The sequence below is a fragment of the Festucalex cinctus genome, chromosome 12 (genome assembly GCF_051991245.1).
Source record: "Festucalex cinctus isolate MCC-2025b chromosome 12, RoL_Fcin_1.0, whole genome shotgun sequence".
Lineage (NCBI taxonomy): Eukaryota > Metazoa > Chordata > Actinopteri > Syngnathiformes > Syngnathidae > Festucalex > Festucalex cinctus.
Genome location: NC_135422.1, coordinates 17,576,628 through 17,584,822, shown reverse-complemented (window position 1 = coordinate 17,584,822; position 8,195 = coordinate 17,576,628). Strand labels below are relative to the sequence as shown.

Here is an 8,195-nt window from a genome sequence, read left to right as displayed (position 1 = left end):
CAACACTAATATAGGATTTTGGATGCAGCATCTTGTGTCTTGCTCGTGCACGACATTCACTGATATGTGACATGTTCACTGCATGCCGATCTAAGATATCCTATTGGCCCTTGAATGCTCTGAACCAATGGCAGGACAGTTTTTTCATGTTGAGGGAAAAAAAAACGTAGGTATCAGTATGGTATCGGTATCGGCTGATACTGCAAAGCTGATCACGATATGAAGGTCACGATACGATAATTATCACGATATTGTGGGAGGTTGTCGATACAAAAAAGGTCACAATATTGTAAAAAAAAAAAAAGACAATATTGTGCTTTTGTACATTACAGCAATGATTATAAACAACCTACAATCTCTAATAACACTTAATATTGAGGCACTTACTTGCTAATGCACGCACACATTGAGTTCCTCTTCATATTAACTTGGTTCACAAGCACATGACGTGGCCCTTCATCTGACCATTAGCGTGGATTTTAAACATAGAAGGGCCAAAACATGCCTTGAAAAAATTAAACTGCACTGAAAAACTAGCCACCAGAGGGTGCTACAACTGCACAAATTGAAATCAGCCTGACTTTATTTTGGAACAGATGTGCCACTTTTAATATCGTGACATGGCCACGACGACATATTGTGGCAGTTTTTATATCACGATATCGCGATATTGCTGTTATCGTTACATCCCTAACTTGCGTAGTCGTATCGATAATCAATCGGGTGACAGAGTATCACGATTTATCGCAATATCAATATATCGTCACACTCCTAATTCCTACATTGCCAAAACGACACATTTTTACAACAAAATTACAGAATCAATCTTTTTGTTTTGTTTTGTTTTTTGTTTTTGTTTTGTTTTTTGTTTTTTTGTCTTTTTTTACACATTTTCCTCCACTCTCCACAGATTCGATTTAAAAACCTTTCTACTTCAAACAGCTCATTTAGGCCATCCTGGGAACGTTTTTTTTTTTTTTTTTTTTTTTTTTTTTTTTTTTTAAATTTAATCACATTCCCCAGATTCCCAAATTAAGAGATATATTAAGATATATTACACATTTTTAGGCAGGGCAGCTTCAATAGATAGCACCACAAGGCAACTCATGAGCTTCACATAATCACAGACACAACAGCTAACAAGAAGCTGAGAGAGAGAGAGAAAAAAAACAAAATTGAGTTTCACAACATTAAGGACGTTAACCAAAGACTTTTAGAACATGTTCAAACATTTAAAAATAAAGAAACAAAATAAAGTTGGTTTGGAAAATAACAAATAATGCACTGTGACATTGATTTATTGTTTTTATTTGTATTTATTTTTATTAAGGATATGGGGGAGGAGGGTGAAGTTTTAGCAGATTTCGGTTGGTAATTGTTTGCAGCATAACAGCTAAATGCTGCCTTACCACGTTTACTTATCTCCAACCACATTTCTTGACCGATTCAAGCCATTCCAACTTCAAACAGATTTTTGAGACATCTTGGGAACATTTTTCTACATTACAATAATTCCCACAACTGTAAAAATAAAAGTAAAAAAAACAAAACAAAACAAAAAAAAAACCTAAGATAACGTTGTTGCACAAGTGTGCACACCCTAACAACTAAGAATGTGGCTGTGTTCCAGTAACAGCGACTGTTGCCACAGTTAAGATCCTCCAACATTTTATTTGAAATTATGAAACGTTTTTTTTTTTCTCAGCCCCCCTATGTGTCAATCAAGCGCCACTCACCTTCTTTTCACATACATTTTTGTTTGTAAAATGTTTTAATTTAAAAAGGAAAAAAAAACATGGAGGCATTTTGTGTAGAAATTTGTACGGTAATTTTGGAGCGAGACTGTAACAACAAAATGTGGGGAAAAATAAAACTCAGTGAATACTTTGTGAATGCACTTTTGAAATCATTTAGGTTGGATTTCAGGGCCCAAAAGTACTTCATAGTGTTGATTTTTAAAGTTTCAGAAACGACAACAACGGTGCTCGGAATCCATTGGCATTTCACATCAAGGCTTGTTTTTCATATTTCATACGTAAGGGCGGTGATGATGACATTGGCCACGGTGTGGGAGCCGACATGTGACGGCGGGGTGGAAAGCGGCGTCGCCCCGCAGTTTACACGGCCGCGCAAACGTCTCCTGATCGTATTTAATCGCATTAGCCGTGTTTTTGCTGCAATCATGCTTCATCGCGCCGGTCAGTTGACTTCCATCAGGGGTCGGACATTAAAAGCGTTTGCAGTTTGCTGGCCCTTTGAGAACCAGTACTGGCACCGTCATTTTCATGATATTATACATTAAGGTTTCGTGATTATTTCGTGTTTTAGCCTCTTTATACAAAGGGGTCAGGGTTTCAAAGATGCTTCCGTGCAGTGTCGCCATTTTTTATTCTTTTTTGTCATAGAATTGAGTTGGAAAATTTAGCTACCGCAATTTGTGACTGAGTTTTAACAAATTATAAGAAATTCGTTGTTTTGCAATCATGTTTTTGCATGTCTATATTGCACTAAATAATTATTAATATCGATGCTTCAAAAGATGAATCAATTATATAATTACAGTGGTCGACAAATTTTATACAATTTTTTTTAATCTGAGATGCAAGTAACCTGAAATTTTTGCACTAATTCCAAAAAATGCCCCCATTTTTTTCCCCTCTTAGCTAGCACATCAGCTTTTCATCATAATAATATGACAATAATATAATATATATTTTGTAATATTTATGAAGGTGGATTTTTTTTTGTGAAACGTTATAGCTAAATTACAATGCGTGATAAAATATTATTGCGCAAGCTTTTTTTGGTCAAACTTATAAAAGAAAAAAAAAATCTGATTTTTTTTTTTTTTTTTTTTTTTATTAGAATAAAAAATATCTTTGGACACAAAGTTATCTCCAAATAAAATTTGCTGTTGGCTGGAGTTATTTAAATATTTACTTTGCAAAATATATATTATTGCGCAAGCTTTTTTCAGTCAAACTTATTATATATATATATGTATATATATATGTATATATATATATATATATATATATATATATATATATATATATATATATATATATATAGAAATATCTTAAAAATCTGATGTGCTAGGAAAAAATGTACTTTAAAAAAAAAATCAGAATAAAAAATAACTTTGGACACAAAGTCTTCAAATAAAATTTGCTGTTTACAGGAGTTATTTAAATATTTACTTCAAAAAATAAAATACATTATTGTGCAAGCTTTTTTTTTTTGGTCCAACTTATAAAATATATATATATATATATATATATATGGAAATATCTTAAAAATCTGATGTGCAAGGCAAAAGTACCTTTTATTTAAATCAGAATAAAAAATAAAATAAAAATAAAAAACTGTTGACTGGAGTTATTTAAATATTTACTTACATGCACTTATACTCTAAAAATGCACACTTTTGGAGGAGAAAGGACAACAATCCATTTTGGATTAGACGTTTGATGAAGGCATTTTTCCATCAGCAATAAACAACCACTATCCAATTAGAACGTGGGACGAAGTCGGACTACATTCATTCTCTTAGAATAATAATCATAATATCTTAACTAACTTTCAAGGAATGCCTTTCATGTTTCACAATACCTCGTGGGAGGAATTCAAATTGATATTTGAGTGTGCGTGAGCATCTGTCTGGGAAGTAAAAATAAACAACTCAGACAACGTGACTGTGCGCACAGCTTCTTCCAAATGGAATGTAGTTGTGTTCAAAATTTAGCGATCACACTCAAACTTCATTTTCAGTGGGAGTTGACGCACACCTGCCCCCATTGAAAGTCTCCCCAATTTTTCTTGATATTTTTGTCCTGACGTTTTTGCAACACAAAATCCTGTCATTTGAAGCTAGGGTGTGTAGACTTTTTATATGTAGATACTGCATGCGCTTGCGTGCGAGTTGTGCACTCAATTTATTAAAACATATTTATTTAGTCGGAGTGTTGGTCCTGTTGAGCCGAACACAAATTTGTCTGAGAGATGTATGAATGTCAACAGGTGGACAAACAGCTTAATTGGAAATTCTGCCACCTGGTGGAAGAGCGTTGAATTGCCTGTCACGTTAACGTCTCAGGCATTGATAATGGTTTGTATGTACGCCTTTAACATTATGTAATCCGAAAAAACAACTCGAAACGCGTGATCCAAATGGAGTGTGTTTGTCCTACTGGGACTTTTTTTATTTTTTTTTTTTTATTTTTTTTTTTAAAGAATACCTCGCCGCTGACCCCATGGCCAGGCCCACTTCAAAAGCGACCGAAGTGTCGCAGCTTGGGAAAATGCAACCCGTGACTTTTTGGTTCTCATTGGCCGTAATGTGATTTGCCGGCAGAATACGCACCTTTTAAAAAGTCGAGGTTTGTGTGTGCGTGCGTGTGCGTGTGTAAGCTTTAATTGGAGTCACTGCCCAGCTAACTGGAAGCAGCTGATGTTTGCTCCGCTTACTGTAAAGTTATGTGATCACATGCAAGGGCGATGGAAGGGGGGGGTGCTATGTTCTGGCCCTGATTTGAGCATCAGTACTTTACTAATGTTGCATCATGGAGACGATAGGTTTCAAAACAAAGGTTCCAAGACAGGGTTTGGATTGTCAATTGAAGACAATGTTTAAAAGTTTAGGCTTTCAATGAAGGTTTTAAGGCAGGGTTAAGGGTTATTACGTCTGGGTTACAATTTTTCTAAATGAGAGTTTCAAGCAATACTCAGTAGGAGTGTGACGATATATCGATATCGCGATAAATCGTGATACTTTGTCTCCCGATGGATTATCGATACGCCTGCGCAAGTATCGCGATATTTGTAGTTGATATTCAGCCGCTATAACGGCTCCATTGTTCATGACTTATCGCGCAATTACTTGGCGGGCCACTAGGGGGAGCACCTCACAAGAGTGGCGGGGAAATGGACGGAAGTCTTCAGACAAAGAAGAGTCATGAGCTTAGTTTTATTTATATATATATATATATATCTGTTCATATTTATATATTATGTTATTTTTATATATTTATTATTATACTATGATTTGTTTTTTAATTTTTTATTATGTATTTATTTATTCATTATTATTATTATTTTTATTATTATTTTTTTATAAATTAGTTTTATCGTAGATTATCGTGGATTTAAGACCTGAGCAATATATCGATAATCGTCATATCGTGAGATAATCGTTATCGTGAGCCTTGTATCGCATATCGTATCGTATCGTATCGTATCGTGAGGTACCCACAGGTTCCCACCCCTAATGTTCAGTGTTTCAAAGCCAAGGTTAGGGTTTCGAAATGTGGGTTTCAAGGTCGGCTTACGTTCACATCCCACAGTTCTTCTTTTTCATATGTGTATGTTGTTGACAGCTCTTTTTTTCTTTGTGTGCGTGTACTCGCCAAATTTGCTCTTTGACTGAAGAAACGGTTGACTTTCAAGAATCTCCAGAATGCGTGTGCGCGTGAATGTGCGTGTGTGTGTTGGTCTCATGGAGGACCCAAACGAGGGAACATCAAATTGATGCCGACTTGAATCAAATGACACCAATGACACACGTTGCGAGCTGTGCAAATGGAAGCGACAACAAACATCAAATGACATTCCACGACGACCAGTCGTGAGGCACGTCCGACTAGTGTTCATTTTGTCTGCCATTTTGAAATTTAGTCAGTTTTAGTCCAATTTCAGTCACGCTTGTTTTTTTTTGTTTTTTTTATTTTTTTTTAGTCACAGTCAGTCAACCTCATCCCATTTTTATTTGGTCCATTGTCAGTCGACTATTAAATCTAGCATTTTAGTCTTCATTTTAGTACAAGAAAATGTAATTTTAATGTTTTAGTCAGGACAACCATTTTACCCTTGTATATATTTATTTGTCAGCAGATTATATTGAACCTTTTTGGATCTCAAACTATTTCACATCAAATTTCCTGTCATCTTTTTTGATGAAAAACAACTTGACACTGTGGCTCCATGCTACGAGCTAGTAAGTTAGCCAGCATTAGTTAGCAGTCGCATTAATATTATTGTTGGAATGATTCAGACTAGGGGTGGGACGATACGGGTAAAACACGATTCGATACTGTGACGATATTTGACTCACGATATCGATAATATCACGATACACGATATCTACGATATCACGATCTGTGACTGAAAAAGCCAAACAAATGCCCATAAAAAGGAAAATGTCTAATTATGCATTTATTTAATGCCAAAACCTGTACAATGTACAAAGTTCTGCATTGTGCCTCACTGCCTCTTAGCCTTTTAACTATAACCATTGTAAAATGAGACAAATTAAAGTGCAGAAACATTTCTAACATAACACTGCACAACTGGACACATGACATCGATATCTACTGTCAGTGTATCGATAATTTATTGCAACAGAGAGCGCAACAATATATTGCCATATCGATTTTTTTCCCACCCCTAATACAGACGTTTGATTAATGTTAAGTTATAACTATAATTTACTTTTCTTTTTTTTTTAACCTTTCACCATGAATCTACCTCTTGTCTGTCCCATGTATTTGTGCTGTATATCAAATTTTTGTCTCGTTTTTGTTCATGAACTAAAATGTCCATAGATTTGAATCCGGTTTTTATGAAGTGAAGGACATATTCGTCCTGTCTTCATTAGTCGACAAAAATGCATACTGATTTAGTCCCAGATATTGTTTATTAATGAGGGTTTTAGTCTAGTCTAATTTTAGACCAGTGAAAAATGTATATTAACAAAATTATTATTTTTATTTCGTTTTTGGTGACGAGCAATTACTTGGCGGGCCACTAGGGAGAGCACCTCATAAGAGTGGCGGGGAAATGGACGGAAGTCTTCAGGCAAAGAAGACTCATGAGCTTAGTTTTATGTATTTTATATATATATATAAATAAAATACTACGAATTGTTTTTTTTATTTTTTATCTATTTCTTTTTTATTTTATTATTATTATTTATTGATTATTTATTTTTATTCGGTGTTTTCAAATTGAACTCTAGTTTACGGTTGTAGAGGGTTTCAGTGGTGTGTTTCAAGACAAGTTTCAGATTTCCAATCAGGGTTTGGTTTTGAAATGAGGGTTTCAAGCTGTGCTTGTGACCAGCAAAGATCATTTTTAAACCCTTCAACCACGCCCGCACATATTTTGAAATCTGTTTCTCACACAGTCTTGTCCAGCAGGTGGCGTTAACTGCACAGCGGTCTGGTCATGCTGCAGCTTGCTTTCAGGGTGAGTTGCAATCTTATAGCTCACCACCTGGTGTCGCCTGATGACTTTCTACTGAACCACATTTTTAGTCGGTGGCCAAAGAACTGCAATCATCCAAACCTGAAAGACAAGTCTGTCTTTGAAGGACCACTACAAATGGTCCCTTCAAACCATAATGTCAGACTTGTTTGGGTATTTTCAGACATGAGAATTTTTTTGTGGGTCTTCTCATGATAGGCATGCCTACCAAATTTGATATTGCTCAAGTAAACTGGCTTCCGGGGCTGAATTTTTTAAATGCCATAAGTGGCATGTATTTTTGAGACTTTTTTTTTTTTTTTTTTTCGGTTTGGTGGCAGAGCAACCAACGTCGCCTTAATTAACAAGACACGCGAACGAACACGACCGCTACACTTTAGCGTTTACAGCACACATGTCGCTCGGAAATTACAGACAAACGCTTCCGCTTAAACATTTTTTCCCAACACTCGCGTGCACTTTTACGACGCCGGGCTCGTGTTATGAGTTTGCTTCGAGACCGATATTGGCAAGGTCGGGGCTTCATTTGGACCAATCGCCGTTAAAAATAAAAATGCCTCATTGGGATGGCGAATTTGTGGAACTGCTCATTTTGGGGGATGTTTGTTTGATATGTTTTATTTATTTATTTATTTATTTTTGCTAATGACCTTGTAAAGCTTAGTTTTGGTCTGAGTTTCCCGTTTTTCCCGTGCTCCGCCCACATGCAATCACAATCTGGCGGTAGAAATTTTTCTTTAAGTATTCTAGAGGGTGCTACTAAGACGAAATGGCTGCTTCAAATTTCAAATCAAAATGGCTGACTTCCCGTGTCTTTTTTTTTTTTAGGTATGGTGTCTTCAAACCTCCTCAAACATCATGAAAATCTAATGAGCAAAAAAAAAAAAAAGGATGGGAAAACAGCAAAATGGAAACAATACTCATGGGTAAAGTTC

At 35.6% G+C, this 8,195-nt stretch overlaps 1 protein-coding gene across 4 annotated transcripts in view; it reads left to right on the top strand.

Moving 5' to 3' along the window:
- rmnd1 (required for meiotic nuclear division 1 homolog) overlaps positions 1–8,195 on the top strand; it is a 33,382-nt gene that overhangs the window by 23,446 nt on the left and 1,741 nt on the right. The window contains exons 13-14 of one of the 4 annotated variants that reach the window (XR_013287544.1): positions 7,181–7,242; positions 8,089–8,186. The gene's annotated coding sequence lies outside the window, so the exon portion shown is untranslated. The remainder of the gene's footprint in view (positions 1–7,180; positions 7,243–8,088; positions 8,187–8,195) is intronic. The other 3 variants (XR_013287542.1, XR_013287541.1, XR_013287543.1) reach the window with 3 other exon arrangements.